The sequence below is a fragment of the Puma concolor genome, chromosome A1, assembly GCF_028749965.1.
Source record: "Puma concolor isolate L17-30 chromosome A1, mPumCon1.1.hap2, whole genome shotgun sequence".
Classification (NCBI taxonomy): Eukaryota; Metazoa; Chordata; class Mammalia; order Carnivora; family Felidae; genus Puma; species Puma concolor.
This window is the reverse complement of record NC_141667.1, coordinates 159,827,140-159,845,650: the sequence shown is the minus strand read 5'-3', so window position 1 is coordinate 159,845,650 and position 18,511 is coordinate 159,827,140. Positions and strand designations below refer to the sequence as shown.

General features: G+C 50.8%; 1 long non-coding RNA gene and 1 pseudogene across 1 annotated transcript; both read right to left on the bottom strand.

The window, feature by feature from the left end:
* Positions 1-8,656: 8,656 nt before the first annotated feature.
* On the bottom strand, positions 8,657-18,498 carry LOC147584598 (uncharacterized). Its single transcript, XR_015251702.1, has 4 exons — positions 18,146-18,498; positions 13,366-17,400; positions 12,205-12,748; positions 8,657-10,290 (listed from the first exon to the last, which is right to left on the bottom strand). It is a non-coding gene; the product is annotated as an uncharacterized LOC147584598 (long non-coding RNA).
* On the bottom strand, positions 10,713-11,308 carry LOC147584599 (ATP synthase F(0) complex subunit g, mitochondrial pseudogene; annotated as a pseudogene).
* Positions 18,499-18,511: the final 13 nt, after the last annotated feature.

The following is an 18,511-nucleotide window of genomic DNA, read 5'->3' as shown; positions in this document are numbered from 1 at the left end:
ATATTAGTCTTGCTTTTTAATTTTTTTTTTCAACGTTTATTTTATTTTTGGGACAGAGAGAGACAGAGCATGAACGAGGGAGGGGCAGAGAGAGAGGGAGACACAGAATCGGAAACAGGCTCCAGGCTCCGAGCCATCAGCCCAGAGCCCGACGCGGGGCTCGAACTCCCGGACCGCGAGATCGTGACCTGGCTGAAGTCGGACGCTTAACCGACTGCGCCACCCAGGCGCCCTTAGTCTTGCTTTTTATAAATTTTTTTTTCAACGTTTATTTATTTTTGGGACAGAGAGAGACAGAGCATGAACGGGGGAGGGGCAGAGAGAGAGGGAGACACAGGATCGGAAACAGGCTCCAGGCTCTGAGCCATCAGCCCAGAGCCTGACGCGGGGCTCGAACTCACGGACCGCGAGATCGTGACCTGGCTGAAGTCGGACGCCTAACCGACTGCACCACCCAGGCGCCCCTAGTCTTGCTTTTTAAAAGTAAGTTCAGAAGTGACATCATACAGCTCAGGGGAAATGACAAACTGCAGTGATAATTGTCACCAGTGTCCATAATTCTTGGCGATGTTACATGTGCCGCCTTGACCGTAATTTTGCTGGAGGCTTCTGCTGGGCCTCTGACGTGGCGTGCTGCAGGGAAGGGAAGCAGCCCACATGCCACTTGGGTCCCTGAGTGCCCTCCTACCTCGGAGATCACCGTAAGCCGGGGTTTCTCAGCCTCAACACTACTGGCATTTCGGACCGGGTAATGTTTTGCTGTGGGGGCTGCACTGTGCATCTTAGGGCATTTGGGGGCACACCCCAAGCCAGGAGCGCCCTATCCCCAGTCACGAGGATTAGAAATGTCTCCAGGTATTGTCAGATGTCCCCTGGCAGAGAGACAGGGCCCCAGGTGACAACCACTGACGTGAGCTACATACTGTCCTCTCGAGGTCTCTGCTTAATGCATTTAGTGATTTTCTAAAACAGGATATGCCAGCAGGAGCCTGACTTCCCGCAGAGAACAGAGCCTGATATTGTCCTAGTGAGAACGTGAAAGTTTTCAAGAAATCTGACCCAGGAAAACCGCTTACGTTTCTTCCTTTATTCCAGTTAAGCTCGGTCATTGTTTTGTGTATGAGTTTAGCCAATATTACTTTACCTATTAGCTATTCTGTATGGTTTTTTCTTCCCCCAACCCAGGAGCACCTTTGAAAAGTAACCACACCATACGTATGCCTTTTTGAAGCTTGGAGGACGCTCAAAATCAGGTTTGATCAATACCATCATAATGAAGATTAAAGTGTGATTTTTGGTTCCTTAAGAAACTATTATAACAATTTATCATAGCTGGTCAGGTAGTCAATATAAACAAAACTCACTGAAGAAAAATAATCACTAGCTTATGTAATACAAATTTAATTGATTTACTTCTATTATTAAAAAACTAATGGATAATTTGTCAGAGTTAAATATTTATAGCTCCAATTTAAAAATTTGATCTCTACTTTTTGTACCCTAAAACTAAGCCAGTGGATGTACTTAATGCTGTCTCAGATTATACCAGAATGACACCACATATCAGCTGGTAAAATATGTTTCTAGGCTTGCATTTTTCTTTTCTTTTCTTTTTAATGTTTATTTTTGAGAGACAGAAAAAGACAGAGCGTGAGTTGGGGAGAGGCAGAGAGAGAGGGAGATAGAATCCGAAGCAGGCTCCAGGCCCTGAGCTGTCAGCACAGAGCCTGACGCTGGGCTCGAACTCACAGACTGTGAGATCATGACCTGAACTGAAGTCGGACGCTGAACCAAGTCACCCAGGCACCCACCCCACTGCTTTGGAATTTTAAACTTAATTCGCATCTATGCATCCTTCTAGTTTATTCAAAAATACCTTACACTAACTCAGTTTGTAAATTAAGTAGGAATTTAATTATGCGAAGTTGAAGCTGCATTAAAGGAGAGGCTGGTGAAGGGTTATTTATGAAGTCCCTTCCACAGGGACATTGCATAGACATTTCTCACATGCATAGGCATTTCTCACAGCCACCTTATCTTTACGTATTTCCCCACTTTACAGGAAGGAAGCTGTGGCTCAAGGAAGTAAAGTAACTCGCCCCCCGACCCACAGACAACATCTACAACAAACCAAGTGACAAGGTCTTTCGCCAACCTGCAAAATGTGAGCAGGTGAAAATAAATCCTCAACAACTAGAAAACTCACAAGGTATCACTATCTGCATTTCAAACAACGAGGGAAGGAAGTGGGACACTGATGGCCTTGAACACAGGCCCAAAGTGGCCGTGGTCCTGACCTAGAGGCCCAGCGAGGCAGACGGCAGAAGTCCAGAGTGGCATGGGACCTGCGCATTCTAGTTCCGGGGCCCCTGAGAGGTGATGTCGCTGAATCTGGACGCCAGGTCTGAGCCACCAAGCAGTGCCCTCCCCGAGCCAAGCTCTGCACTGAGGCAGGAGAGGATTCAAAGGACAGGGACACGGGGCAAAGGAAAGGACGTCCAGTGGGAGAAAGGAGAGAAGGCCAAGAGGCCACACACAGTGGTCAGGGGTTCGCTTCACGAGCACGAGACAATCAATAGCAGACAGACCTTCCTGCCGACAAATCAGATAACCTAGATGAGCTCAGCCCTAGAAAAACAAACTACTGAAAATGACTCAAGAAGGGACAGAAAATCTGAATATACTTAGGACAGTTAAAGAGATTTAATTAGTCATTAAAACCTTTTCTGCAAAGAAAAGCTCAGGCTCAAATGGCTTCGCTGGTGAGTTCAACCAAACGTCTAAAGACGAATCAATACCAGACCTTCACAAACTCTTCCTAAAAAAACAGAGAGAGACACTTCCTAACTCCTTCCATGAAGCCACTATGACTCTGACACCAAAGCCAGCTAAGGCTGTGATCACACGAAAACTACAAACCAGAGGCGTATCGATCCTTATGCAAGAATCCTCAACTAAAGACCAGCCAACCAAACCCAGCAACGTACAGGAAGGATCATGTACCGTGACGAGTGGGGCATATGCCAAGAATGTAGAGTGATTCAATGTACAAAAATCAATGTAATACAGCACTTTATTTTTTAAGACTTTTTTTTTAAGTTTATTCATTTATTTAAAGAGTGGGGAAGGAGCAGAGAAAGAGAATTCTAAGCAGGTTCCGCACTGTCAGTGCAGAGCCTGATGCAGGGCTTAAATTCACCAACTGTGAGATCATGACCTAAAGTCAAGAGTTGGACCCTCAACAGACTGAGTCCCCCGGGCATTGTCATACGGCACTGTAATATGGTAAAAGACAAAAACCACATGGCCATCTTAATTGACACAGAAAAGGCATTTGACCAAATCCAGTATCCTTTCGTGATGGAAGGAAGGAAGGAAGGAAGGAAGGAAGGAAGGAAGGAAGGAAGGAAGGAAGGAAAGAAGGAAGGAAGGGGGAGGGAGAGAAGGGAAAGACGAGATGAGACAAGACAAGACAAGACAAGACAAGACAAGGCAAGACAAGGCAAGAAAAGAAAAGAGAAACAAACCAGGAATAGAAGGCAACTGCCTCTACTTGACAAAGGTCCTGTGAAAACCTGCAGCTGACATCACCCCTGCTGGTGAAAGTCTGTCCTCTGTCCCCTGAGAGCAGAACAGGCAAGGACACTCTTGCCACTTGTGTTCAACCTAGTAGCATAGCTTCTAGCACAGTAGCTGGCGAGCGTGTGCGCGCGCGCGCGCACACACACACACACACACACACACACACACGAGGTATCCATATCGGAAAAGAAGAAGTAAAATTAACTCTCTCTGAAGTTTCTGAGGAACGACCCACATGGAGACAGGTGGATCACCATGCAGGATTGATCATTATTGAAGGCAGCTGATAGCTATCTTTTTCTCTAATTTTACATACGTTTAAAATTTTATATAATAAAGATTTTTTTTTAAATCTCAACTGTCAGGGTGCCTGGGTGGCTCAGTCAGTTAAGCATCTGACTCTCGGTTTTGGCTCAGGCCATGATCTCACGGTTTCATGGGTTTGAGACCCGCATCGGGCTCTGCAGGGACACGGCGGATTCTCTCTTTCTTCCTCTTTCTCTGCCCCTTCCCTGATCACACTGACTCTGTCTCTCTCAAAATAAATCAATAAACTTAAAAAAAAAATCATAACCGTCATTACCATTGAAAGATATTTTTAAGCAATGATGAATATTCCTAGGAAGTTCAGGTGTTTATAAATCAGAGGGGGGGAGGATATTTGAAAAGGACACTTTTCCATTCTTCCTGAGCTAGTCCCAGGTGACAGTTCCACCATTAGGGTCTGAGGCTACTGAATAACTACACGAGTCAGAATCCAAGACTTCTCATTTACTCCGAATCCGTCACAAGGAATCTTGTGGATACATTTATTGCTTTTGTTTTATTAAGAGAAAGCTCAGTAGTTCACACAGCAAACACGTTTGTAAAGATCAGTGTTACTTCCACGTTTTCCCAAGTCGCTGTCTCTCAGGAGACAGATTCTTCCCTCTACTTCTTATCTAACTAACCTGCAATTAACAGAATTGACTTTTTAGAACTTGGCTCACCGTCCTCAGGGCAGCTTCCTGGGTCCTTCCAGGCCAGGGTGACACATGGGACACTGCACTCTCCTTTGGAAACTTTAACACAGGTTTTCACCGCATCTTTGTTTTGAAGATTAGGTGGCTGCTGTCATCTCCGCACTGGGCCACGTGATGAGCCCAGGGGCTGTGTGTGTCCTTACCTGATGTCAGCCCCAGGCCCCGGGGCAACGTCTGGCACACAGGGGTTCTGCATACGTGGTTGTCGAATGAATAAATGTGAGGACAGACGAACATATGGATAAACGAAATGATGCTGTTAGTTTCCAATGCCTGGTCATTATTTTAGACTTTATACTATAAAAACTTGGAATTTCACCTTTTTGTAATAGCTTTTCAGTCTCTTTAGCAAGAACATCAGATTCAGACATTTAAACATACTGCTTTGCTTTTACACCCATCTGTTTGTCGTCCTTATTCAGAATAAACCATAGGCTTTATCTTACCGATCTTTATCAGAGTAGAATTGCATTCAACCAAAACTATCGTCAGTTCCTGTTTTATATCATTGTGTAATTTGTGTATTTATTTATCTATTGAATTGGTTCCTTACAAAAAGAAGCTTATTGGGACATTTGACAGAACCTTAAAAGAAAAACATTTTCATTTGTTGTATTTATTTTATTAAATTGATTTGAATTTAAGAGTTCTGTCTCAGAAAACCTCAAGTTTCACCTCATCTATAGCATAAGGGTAAATCTACCAGAAAAAGTAAGAAGTTGTCCTGTCATTATGTGAGTACCAAAAGAGTAAAAATGCTTCATGATTAATGCATGTAGCTCTTAACATTCTAGCCATCTGTGCTTTATGTGGTCTGCCGGTTTGTTAATAATGCATTACTATTTGTTTCTATCCCAAATAAGTTGCGTGACAGGAAAAGACACCGAGTTTTTTTAAGACACCAAAACTGTAACCCACTTCATGAAATCTGAATTTCATGTCAGGTGTGGATAAACCTCCCCTCCCCTCTTCTTCTCTCCCACCCCCTCCCACCCCCTCCCAAGCCAACCCAAGCCAACCCAACCCACCTGATCCCATCCCATCTCTGTCCCAGTCCATCTCTGTCCCATCCCAAACCACTCTTGGGCCATGTCGGCCAATACTGTTTTCCAATGTACCTATTTCACCATGTTATTCATTTATTACCTTAGAATCCTTTAATTTCCTTGTTCTGTCCTGGCCACAAGCCCTGTATTCAGAGTAGATAGTGTGAGTACACTCTGGCCCATCTGATGCTGACATTATAGCTGCTGTCCATGTCAATAGCTGGGTGCTAAACATTTTGAATTTCTCTCCAGCTATATGACTTGGTAAATGTTGCCCCTAAAGGGTCCCTGTGCTGTGGGGAGGAGCGGAAACTTTATTTCCCCGAGGCCTGGTGGCAGGAAGTGAGGCAGAGAACACTTTCCCGTCACTCCCTGCTGGAATGAGCAAACATGCAGGTTGGAGTCGTCAGAATCCAGAGCCTCTCTCTGGAATGAAGTGTGGTGCACATGCACGATAGGTGTGCACACACGATTGATAGATGTGCACACACGACTGATAGGTGCGCACACATGATAGGCGTGTGCACACGATTAATAGGTGTGCACACATGATAGGTGCACACACACATGATTGATAAGCGTGCACACATGATAGGTGTGCACGTACATGATAGGTGTACACACACCATAGGTCTGCACACAGCGTCTATTGTGGTGGCCCCATCTTCTAAAGACACCCCCCCCATCCCCATAAGACCCTGCAATCCAGGGGCAGAAGTGATCTTCCAGTTGGGAAGTACCCGTGGGTGTGGGTCCCCTGACACTGTAGCATGAACTCCTTCCATGCTTGGTGCTCTGGGGTAATGGAAAATGAAAATATGGAAATAAGATTAGCTTCTGACCCAAGGGACCTACAGTTTAGTTTGGGAACCAAGGATAATGCATAGAATCACATTGTCCAGGGTCAAACAGAATACGGTGAAATAACAACAAACACACAACGGCACTGCTACAAGAGCTTCGCACGTGTTAAGACAGGAACCTGTCAGCAGTCCATGAGGCAGGGATCGTCATTTTCCCATTTCACAGACGAGACCCAGGGAGCTCACACAACCTTCCACGGTCCTGAGTTAGCAAGCGGCAGACCGGGATTTGAATCCAGCAGTCTGGCTCCGGCGTTAATTTTTACACTGTGAAAGCCATGGCTGTTTCCTGGAGAGACAGCCGGTGATGACCTCCCCCAGGGCTCTCGGCAGGAATCGTTCCATCTCGAGGGGTGAAGGAGAGCCATTGCCATGGGCTCACAGAATCGGGGGCGGCTGCAAGGCCAGGCTCAGAAGGTGGCCGCACAGACCAGATGCAGGGAGCTGGGTGACCCACCACAGGCAGGCCTGGAGTAGCAGCGACCCCTTCTGCAAACACTTCCTCTGCCTTTGGGCTGCTTGTTCAAGGAGAAAAGTCACAGAGATGGTTGAATACCACCCCCAGCTGCACTGGGGAGCAGAGAGAGGAAAGGCTACCCCCCGATCTCCTGTGGTCAGAGATCCCATTGTGCTCAGCGCACGCTGAGTGGTCCCCCCACACCGGCGCTGGGGGAAACGCGGTAGAGAATGACGTCGCACCTCACAAGTGCTGGGAACTGTCTCGCGTCCAAGACCTCGTTGGGTGGGATGTCCCAAGGCAGGGACAGGGCTGGTGGGAAGTGGGCGGCGTAGCCCCAAACTGGCCGCATGCCCTACGGTGGGCTCTCTAGGGAGGCGTGTGGGCTGGGCCTCTGCAGACAGGGGGAGGCAGAGCGGGGCAGGGGGAGGAGGCCTGGAGAACACCAGGAGACCTGTTGTTCCAGCAGGCCTTTTGTCCCGGCTGCCACGTGCCCAGCTCGTTACTGTCCAGGCACTGCCGCTGCCAGAACTAGAGGGATGCACTTTGCTAAAGGATGTCACAGAAGCCATGCAGAGAGTGGCGCACGACCAAGTACCTGCGAAGCCACCGCCAGGGAGAAGACACAGGGGGTGCCACGGCACCTGCGTCAGGTCCCTGCCGCTGTGAGACATGTTATCCCAGACACAGACGCCCAAACAGCACACACTTACCCCCCAGTGTCTGCGGGCCAGGGGTCCGAGGACAGTTAGCAGAGGCCTCTGCTCGGGGTCTTGGGACCTTGACATCGAGGTGTGACGGGGGCAGGGCTCCCGCTGAGGCTCAGAGCTGCCTTCCACATTCGCCACTGGCTGCTGGACTCGGTCCCTTGCGGTTGAGGGACCAAGCTCCCTGTTTGTTGCACCTGCCGGCCGGGGACTGTTGTCAGGGGGCGCCTGCTGTCCCCTGCCATGTGGCACTTGCAGCAACACGACAGTCTGCCCCTTCAAGGCCAACAGGAGTGTCCCTGCTGCTTCCAATCTGTCTGACTTCTGCCCTTCATCCAGGCCCACCTGCAAAGTCTCCTTTTGACTAACTTCCAGTCAACTGATTAGGGACCCTAATTACATCTGCAAAATCCCTTTGCGATATGACCGACATAGTCCCTGGAGAGAAAGCCCAGCGCCTGCGGGACTGCAGAGAGCACACGCGGCTTGTGCCTCCCACGACCCTGGAGAAAGGAGAAATACCTGAGGAGGGGAATGTCCCATCTGTGCTCTGCAAGGGGGGAGGGGGTTGCCCAGCGCCCAGGAGGGAGGGGAGGGTTCCAGGGGGTGGAGTCAGTAACAGCAGGAAAGGGCTACATACGTGGGGTCAGCCGGAGTGTGAGAGCCAGCGAGAACGAGATTGAAGAGTTGGGTTTCGGTCAATAAAAAGCAATGAGACGGGGCGCCTGGACACCTCAGTCAGTTAAGCTTCGACTCTTGATTTCAGCTCAGGTCAGGATCTCACAGTCTGTGCGATTCAGCCCTGTGTTGGGCTCTGTGAGGACAGGGCGGAGCCTGCTTGGGATCCTCTCTCTCCCCGTCTCTCTGCCTCTCCCCTGCTCATGCGCGTGTGTGCGCATTCTCTCTCAAAAATACATAAACTTAAAAAAAAGGCAATGAAATCAAATTAATATTTAATTGTGAATATGTCAACCATAAATTGGGTGATAGGATCAAATTCTTTATTGTAAAATCCACAAAAGTAAAACGACTCCATGATTGTAATATAACAAACAATAAGGTTTATAAATAGACCCTCGGCAGCCACGTGAGACTCAGTTAGACCAAGACGCCACAGAGCTGTTAGCAGTCCCTTTCTCTGCCATTAGGGACTCTGGGCGGTATTGATCCTCCTGCCGCGGCCATCAGGACGAGCCAAGGGAACCCCCCTCTCTCCCCCATGAGCTGAGGTCCACACAGCCATCCCCAGCTCGCAGCCATGGCAGGCGGGTGAGGAGGGGTGGGAAGAGAGGGTGAAGGAAGGGAAGGGGAGGCAGGGCAGAGACAGAAGACACACGTGTGATGAGGGACCTCTGGTCGCTGGGGCTCGAGAAGCCTCGGAGGTTCTGAGCCACCCTCATTACAGGCCAGTGGTCAGCTGCATCTGGCCCTGGTCTGTCCTCGCACAGTTCCCAAATCCTCAAGATAAACACAGCAAGAAGTTCTTTTTTTTTTTTTTTTTTCCGTTTTTACTTTAGGTGGAATTCTGAACGACGGAGAATCAGAGCCCAAACGGGAGACACAGAAGCTAGTCCGGCGATCCCGCAGACATGACAGCAGGTCCCAGATCTGCTGAGACAGTGAAGGATGGGGTGTGGGTGACGTTCCCACCGAGACTCACGTGGGACCTAGCAGGTGAAGGAGTGTCTTTATCACCAGCACGGAAGACATTCTCCGCGACGTTGCCTTCCCCACCCGGCAAACGTCCCCCTGGAGCAGCTGAGAAAAGTGTTTTAAAGGGCGGAAGCTAATGCAGGCGGTAGGTTCTATTGTGCATATTTCAGATCCGGGATGTGGAATTCGCGGCCTCACTTGATGACATTTTAATTAAGTTTCTAATTTTACCAGGGAGGGAGCGAAAATAATCTACTGGTATCTTAAAGGCTGACATCACCTCAGGCTCCCGGACAGCCTCAGAGTGCAGGGCTGAGGGCAGGCCGACCCCAGGACCGCTGTGGCACCGAGATCCCAGCTGAGGGCAACGGAGACCCTGTGGGCTCAGGAGAAACTTCCAAGCCTCCCTTAACTCCACGGGAGACTCTAAACGGGGGGCCTTTCCCAGAATAAGAACTATTAGCAGAGATGAATGTTATCCGGGTGAGCCATCTGTACGGCAGGACAGACGTCTAATTGCCGAGCATCTGTCCTCTTTCCACCCTGCGAGGTGGGTTCCTTTCTCTGGCGGCCCCAGACCCTCACGTTCCCCATGACACACACGCCTCAGTTTGCCCTACTGTCTTCAGAATTTCCAGGTCTGTGTGCATTCCTCATGCACACGCCCATTAAATTTGATTTTCTCCTGTTAATGTCTCATGTCAATTTGATTCTTAGTCCAGCCAGCAGGACCTTGGAAGGGTTTGCTCAGGATCCTGGAGTTCTGGGTCATTCTCTGAAGGCTTCCAAAGCAGATGGAAGAAAACATCCATCCTCACAGCCTCTCTGGATGCAGATTCTTCAAGGACTTCCTTTTCCTAAGAGACGTCACACCAACAGAGCCACACAGTCTGCTTCCTGCTCTGTTAGGCCAGAAATGATCATTTCAGTCCCAAATTGGTAGCCTGTCTCCATTTATACCTTAGATTGAAAAATGGGAGACAACTTTTAGAAAATAATTTATAATGAAAACTCGCTGGTTAAAACTAACTATACTTATTATTTGTAGTGAGTGCTTTTAGTTAAAATAAGGTTCCCCAAGTAGGAAATCATTCTAAGAAACTGCCACATGCTGTTTGCTTGATTTTTTTAAGGAGCTGATCTGCCAAGTTGCGAGACCCTCCCTTCATAGCATCTACTCGAACACCCACTCATATTTTGGGGCTCACGGGGTACCTCGGCACTCAGTTCTGTTGTGAATGTGATCCATGGGTTTTTGTTTGGCTATGTGGCCACTCTGTTTTAAGGCTGGGATTTGGAAAGACTAAAGACTGCCACCATCGTCTTCTACTTCCAACCTTTTTTTGGATACATCATCGTACTTTATTCAAATTCCACTCTGATCACCTATGGTCCAAGAACACTCGAATAATAAACCAAATATGAACAGATGTTAAAGATTGGTCTTTATTATAGCCAATGATGCCAATCACTTGCCTGTGATCTTGCCGACATAAAACCACATCCACCCCTCGGCGGCCACCAAACCACTCAGCATAGTTTCCTTAAACGTGAACTGTTTGAAGCTACCAGTTTGAGGACCCTTGACTATTTCTTTGAAGCTCTGAGTAGCTGTAGGGATCTCAGTAGGGGTTGGAGGAACCAGCCCAACCTTGGCATAGTGCCCAAACGTGGCCAGTCGAGGCTTCGGGTAAGTCACAGCAGCCTTCACCAGTGCAGGAAACTTCTCGGTGAGGTTATAGACAAAGTGGACCGTGGTTCCAAGATCACTTTGGACATGTTTTAAACCAGCATTTCCTACCTACGACTCTGTACTCAGCCAAATCACCCATTAGGTATTACATCAGAGAAAAAACTTGTTTTGGACATTTACTTTCCATGCACCATTCCCAGGAAGCTACTGGAGAATATATTCCACCAAAATAACGACACACAACACAAAAGGAGGTACGGGATCCAGACGAGCGGTGGACGGCATTCCCCGGACAGGTGAAGGGAGGCCACCGTGGGGCCAGCACAGGGCGCCAGGCGGCTGCAGGAGAGCATCTCTGGGTGAGAACCGGATGTGTGTGCTCACATGGACAGTTTTGCAACGTTGTCAGAGCTGGCTGTGATTAGCAGCAAATAAGTAAAACCCTGGATTGCGAGTAACTTGTTCTGCGAGGGTTCTGCAAGACAAGCAAACGTTTCTCATAAATTTTAACTAGATAAACGAGCGACGTCACATGATCACAACTGAGCCAACGATTCTTGAAATTCGCTTTGACCCACTAGTGCTTTGGATTACAAGCATGTTTCGAGAACGAGTTATGCTCACAAACCAAGGTTTTACTGTACATAGAAGATCAAGAAAATGAAGGGAAGGAAGGAGTGGTGACCGTCAAGGAAGAAAGTTTGTGCAGGAAAAGACCTGTAGTGAGAACACAGCCGTGGGGCGTCCGTGCCATGGAGGCACACGGCAATGTCCGCTCACGCAGAATAGCACGTAGCGTTAATGTGCAGAATACTGACCCAACGAGGATGTCCTAAGCCGTGGGGGTAGGCAGTGGTGGGGGGGGGGGGAGGTGTTCGCAGCAGTAGAAAAGAGGTAAACACTTGGTCTCCTCTAGGAAGAAATCAATCGATAGCTTCCAAGGTAAAAAATAATACAGCATAAGCACATTTTTACAAATACGGAAGCAATCAAGGAAGCAAAAGCCAAGGTTATAGGTGATTCTCTGCAGGAAAGGGTTTCAAGCTGAGGTGTCTGGTTATTGGTTATTGTCGTAGGCCAGGTAGCTCTTAATTTTAAAGCCATGCAAATGCACGTCATTGATTAAAAGTAAAATGCATTTTTCACATAAGCAAAGTTTTATTGCAACACAGAAAACAAACCTGATGCGCGTCCGCCAGGTTACATGGAAGGAAACCAACCGATCTTTGCCTTTCCTCTTCTGTTCCAGGTGCACGCTGTTTTGGACCCAGCCCAGCACTTTCCCCACAGGACACTCGGGTCTGAGGCAGACGGTGTGACCGCTGTTCCGGTGTGAGGACTCTCCCCTCTGCAGACAGCCCTGGACACACATACATCTTGACCTTGTTGGGAGTGCTGGCCAGAGGTGTCCTGCTTTGTTCTGGGCAGCGGCTCTTGGCCGGGGGGTCAGCCTCTCAGACACGCACACGCTTGCCCTTCTCCCACGCGAGGACCACTGTGGTGGACCTGAGGAGGCCCCAACTGGTTGGCCAGGTCGTGTGATGGTACAGAGGTCACGAGTGGAGGGGCCTGGGGCAACACTGGTGGTAAGGGGGCAGGCGCCCAGGCTGTGAGGCAGGGCAGGGCTCCCAGTTGCCGCAACCTGGACTCACCAGGGAATGTGCTGGGGCTCCTTAGGGTCTCCTCCCTGGATGCAGCAAGCTGGGGAATAAGGCCATGCATCCCCTGGAGGGGACCAAGTAGAGAGGAAAGAAGGATGACACTTGCTGAAAGCCTCTAGTATGGGTCAAATTACACAAATCATGACATTTAGCCTCGTCCTCTCAGCTCCCTGATGCTGACCTGAGCATTCGATCGTGCCCCCAGGCTGGGGACCCACCGTGGGTCACCCTTTTGTATCTTTGACTTCCCAAAGCACCAGCCCTGTCCCATCATCGCTGGCAGGGGGGTGAGGAAGCCCAGAGAAGTGGAGAGCTGGGGGGAGAGTGGGGGGAATTAGCCTCTATGGGCAGAGCCCAAGGCCCAAGGCTCTTTGCCCACATCTCCGTGCTTCCCACCCCACCCCACCTCCTGACCAAAACTCGACTCCCCCCCCCCACCCCCTCGGCCCCTGGAACAACTCTTTCTCTTTCTGCCTCTTTGAGTACGACTTCTCAAGGTGGGGTCATACACGATGGGTTCTCTCGTGTCTAGCTTATTTTACTCAGAATGATGTCTTCAAAACTATTAAATTACATATATGCATATGTACATTTTTCACTTTTGGCTCTTTGATTAAAATCAGATCACCTCCAGTTAAAACTGATGAAATATTCTTGTAGATTATGATAGGGAATTGATACCTTAAGGAAAACCATTTCATCTTTCTCTTTACAGAGAGAGAGGGACAAGAAAAAGCACTTTCCCTGTTTTCTGGAACACGCCCACAAATAAAGGCGCGGCGACACGCGGTCCTGTGCCGGCAAAGCGCCTGGACAGGGCAGCTGCTCTGAGTGACGCTCCACCCGAATTATTGTCCAGCTCCAATCTCAAAGCCCTGGATTTTATTTCTGTCGTCAGCAGCATCTTTAAGCTTCTGTTCAAATAAATGAGGACGACAAATTATTTTCATGACTTTCTTGGTAATTTCAAGCTCCACAGAACTTAGCTTTTTTTTTCCTGAAAGGAAACTGGAATTAAAATAATTGATTTCTTTAGAAAAAAAAAACAAGGGGCAGGGGTGCAGGGAGTGTGGAAAAGAAATCAGGAAAGAGAAAATAATTCTTAGCATCTTTTCCTTTTATGTATTTTCTCACTGAAAGGTAACTGGGAGAAATGGGGAACTAAGAAGCAAACATACTGAGATCAGGCTCACTTTGGGACAGGCGACCCCCTGGCATGGCAGCCCCAGCAGGCGTTGAAGCGGGGTCTCCGTGGTGGTGCACTGAGCACGGCGGAGGGGCAGGGCCTGGAGACCCCGAGCAAAGCCTCTAGGGCTCACTCCCCAGCCGCGTCTGCACACCTGAAGGAAGAAAGCCTAAGAAGAAAAAGGCACAGAGCGACAGTGGAGACAAACCTGTCAAGGACAGGAGTCAGAGAGCGGGTGGCGTCTGAGGATGGGCGAGCGTGGGGACCCCGCAGCCAGACCCGGTGAGCACAGGAGTCCCAGGACTCGGTGATGGTTTTCACGGCAGAGCTCACACCAGCGTTGCCCAGAAGATGAAATCTTGATAATTCTTTGCGATTGGCACTCACACTAGTCACATATTCTGGATTAAGAATGATAACGAAGGTAACTTATTCCATTTTGGATACCTGTGTACTGACCGACTCTCAGCAGTCACTTCCTCACTGGCTCCTCCCAGGTGTGGGGACACCGGACCCTGTATCATCACCACATTCCTGGAGAAGGGGATGGCGAGTCTGGCGGAGTGAGGTGACCTCAGTCACAGTTGAACCCAGGACCTCGCTCTCCACAGCACCCCCTCGCGTACTGCCTGGTCTAAGCGCACAGGTGTTTTCTCTACCTGTGCTGGAACCTCGTACCCTCCCTTTATCCTGCTCCATGAGTGCTCGTGGCTGAAATAGCAGTGTAGGGACATTCACTTTTTCACTTTTACTGAGCACCTATCATGTACAAGGGACCGTGCTATGCCCTGGGGAGGACAACAGGACCAGTAATAGAGGGCATCGCAGGCAGACAGACGTTCAGACCAGCGGATCTCCAACTTGCCGGGTCTCGGAGCTTTTAAAAAACACTGATGCTGGGACCCCACTCCAGACCGATAGAATCAAAGAGTCGGGACTGGGGGGAGGGAGGGGTCCCAAGGAATCTCTGTTAAAAATATGTATATATCCCTGGGTGATTCTAATTGGCAACCAGGGCTTTTCGACAAATAACTAAGTTATGCTGAGTTGGTGCCTTTAAAAGTACTTGTAGAGAAACTAGTAACAGAGGGAGCTGAGGAAGGTATAGGGGATGAGGGTGTGACTACAAAGGAGGAGCAGGTTTGTGGGACGAAGTGGGGTTGCCGCAGAAGATTCCAGACAAAAGGGATGAGGGAGGCCAGAGGGAGCCTGTGGCTTTTTGCCACCGGGGAATCCCAGGACCAATCCGTGGGAAGACAGAGCCCACACCATCTGGCCCTGCAGGGACAGTGGCCTGAGAGAGGGGTACAGAATGTTCCAGCAGCTTGGAGGGGCAAGGCTGCTCACCGAGGAGGCCGAACCCCCCAACGCAGGGTACCTGTCCTTCCTCACACAAAAACAGAACACATCAATAGCTCATACTTCCCTGTCCCGTGTCTTCAGTAGTCACTTTGGGCTTCAGCTTTGTCATTGGAGAGAAAGGTAACAGTTCTGAAACATCTTTCCTGGAAGGTTCCGCTTTTTCGCCCCCCCCCCATTCTTATTTCCCCAAAGTTTTTCTCACTTAGAAGTCAATGAACCCAAGACCCCTGGTTACCATCGGAGGCATCTCCAAGGTGGAGGGGAGGGACGCACAGCAGGTGTTCGCGAGTCTGTGCACAGGTGTGGGTGAGCATCCAGAGGCGAACCCGCAGTTTGACTTCAGTTCTGGAGTTTGCCTCCTGCCTTGTCCCCGCTCTCACCAGACAGCACTTGCCATGGTGAGGCAGCCATGCTGTTGGGGTTGGCAGCGGGGGTCCCCATGACCTGACGATGAGTAAGATCCCTCCATTCTCCTCGGGTGCTCGCCAGTCAGCAGTCAAGGATCTGCACTAAATCCAGGCCTATGCCGACCATCTACCGGCATTCTACCATCCAGGGATGTGCACTTAGCCGACCCAGTCAGAGTCCAAGATTCTCTCTGCCCAGTGGGAACGGAGAGACACATATTCCCGTTGCCGTTTCACTAGGGACTGGCTGTGATCCTGGCAATACTTCCCACGACTCTTTAAGTCAGTCTGTGCAGACGATTTCCAAGATGACCACACACAGTTCTCTCCTCTCATGCTGCCAGGCCCTCCTCCAACCAAGATGTGAAATCTAGTCTACTCCTCTCCTTGGATCTGGGCCAGCTTTGGAACCTACTTTCCCTGAGAGAATGTGGCAGAAGCAGTGTCCCAGCTTTCAGGGGCTGTACAACGTCTACTTTGGCCCTCTCGGTTTCCAGCTGCCGCGTAAGGAAGCAGAGGCTAGACTGATGAGAAACCGTGTGGAGCAAAGGTAAGCCCGCTCCCAGCTTTTCATCCCCCAGGCTGAGACACTGGACACGACTGAAGCCCCTGAACCTTCCAGAACCTTCCAGGCCCAGCGGAGTCCCCCAGAGAATGCAGGTGCACGAACAGTCCCTGTCAGCACCAAGGAGCCATCCCACCAAACCACGGGGTCCTGAGAAATAAACACTTATTGTCAAAGCCCCCAAGTTTGTAGAGATTTGTCGTACAGAGGTAACTGGTTCACAGGGGACTTGGATTTTCTGTTCCTTTTATAGAGTCCTAACTGATCTGTTTCCATAGATTTTAAATTAAGATGCTCACAGCTGCAGGAGGATTGGTTAATGGCCCAATGGTGTCATCGGGGACCCATGCTTCCTCCCATCTTCCCGTGCTGTCATCCCCATGGTGACGAAGTTCCTCAAGTGACCTCCTGTCCCGGACGTGGGACCCGGCCAGACATGAGGGGGGCCCCCTCCGAGACATGGGACCCGGCCAGATGTGAGGAGGGCTTCCTCTTTATGTGCCTTTTTAAGAGTGAGCAGTCATTTCCCCCACAGCAGGACTCATTGGCTTTGACTTGTTTTAAAGCAGTCACCGCGAGGAATGGCTGATAGGACCCGGGGTTTGCTCCTCGGCATGCAGGGACAGGGCCCTGGAGCAGGATGGGTTTCCACCAACCAGGACAGAGGGCATGTGTCTGCACCGTTGACTAAAACAGACCCTCCTGAGAGACGGGCAGCCTTTGCCAGCAGCCCTGCAAGACGTCTGCTTGTGCCCGCACACCTTCCATCCACTGTTTGCAAGGCAGAAGGCTAGTCAAAATCTGGCTCAGCCATCAAGGTCCTGGCAGGAAGCAGGGGGCTTGAGAGACTTAGGAGACGGTGTAAGGGAGAGACATTTGCCGCGGCACCGTCACGGTTCTGTGACCCAGCCAGGGGTGCTGCTGTCCAGGGACAGCACCGCAGCCTAAAGAGGCAGGGAGTCGTTCTTGGAGCCTGACACCAGTTGTCACAACTGAACAGGAAGGCCTACAAGCCCTGTCCTCACAGAGGGACACAGACACGGTCCTGGTAGAGGCCAGGCGGGAGGGGAGGAGGGCACACCCAGGCTCTCAGCTGACTTCAACCCGAAGCAGGCTGTCCTGTTGGTGAAGGTCCAGTGAAGACAGCCACTGGCCTCCTGGGCACAGGGCAGGACAGAAGGACAGAGTAGATTTGCCTGCAATGTGGAGAATCAACGTGTTAGTTGACCAAAACTTGGAGTGTTTTTCTGCAGGAAAGTAGTTCAGAATCCGGGGTAGTTTAGTCACTATCACCCTGAAGCTGTTCTCATTTCTACCCATCTGCACCTGGGCCAGCAGGTGCACAACCAGGCTTCTCTTCCACCACCAGCCGGGAGGACGTTCACACCCCTGCACGCCTCCCAGGGCAGGGGTGCTGCCCCTACAGCCGCTGCCCCTCAGATTTCCTGAGTGGTGACCGAGGGGCAGCAGGAAGAGAAGACAGAGTGAGGGATATCAGTTAAAGCCAGGCTGACTATGGAGCTCGAGAGGGGAAAACAAACGTTCTCTGGTGTTGGTTCCAGGGGGCAGTTCTGTCTGGTTCAGAGACAGCAGGAACCAGGGGCGCTGCAGGGGGACCTGGAGGCCGGGTTGCCTTCTCTGGGATCAGACTGCCTTCCCTGGGGTCAGGCTTGGCCTCCTGGTGTCCTGCCTCCGGGAAGGGACTGGTGGGGGGGGGGGGGCAGGAGCCGGACCAGCCAAACCAGGAGAGGGCGTCACCGTGGGGCTGGCAGCTGGTGTAACAGGTTCAAGGATTCCAGCCCCTCGCCCCCGCCCCCGCCCCCGCCAGACGGTCAGGGTTTCCACTGTCACGACTCTGGAGACCTAAGGCCAGGAGGCGAGGGCTAGGGAGGGAAGGAGTTTCAGAGGGGAGGGATCCCATGAGGCAGGCCCGATGCTCACCTTCACCCCAGCGCACAAAAGCTGAGCGAAGCTGGGCAGCCACCTGAGGCACGACTCGGCCCCGTGTGGCACCTGCAAACCAGGAGCGGCCACACGTGGCGACGGGCCCAGCACCAGGGCGCGACGCAGGCCCGTCTGGCGGGTCCCGCGCCGCCATCGGGCCTTCGGGAGGGAGGCAGAAGTTTGGGAGCGTGCGGGGGGTGGGGGGTGGGGTGAGGAGCCGGGCCGCGGGTCCGAGGCTCCCCAAGGGGCACTGTCCCCGAGGCCCGGCCGCAGGGCGGGCCCCGGGAGGCGGAAGCAACAGGGAGTCGTCCCCGCCCGCCGGCCTCCCGCCTCCGGCCTCCGCCCCGGGGCCCTCGGGAAGCC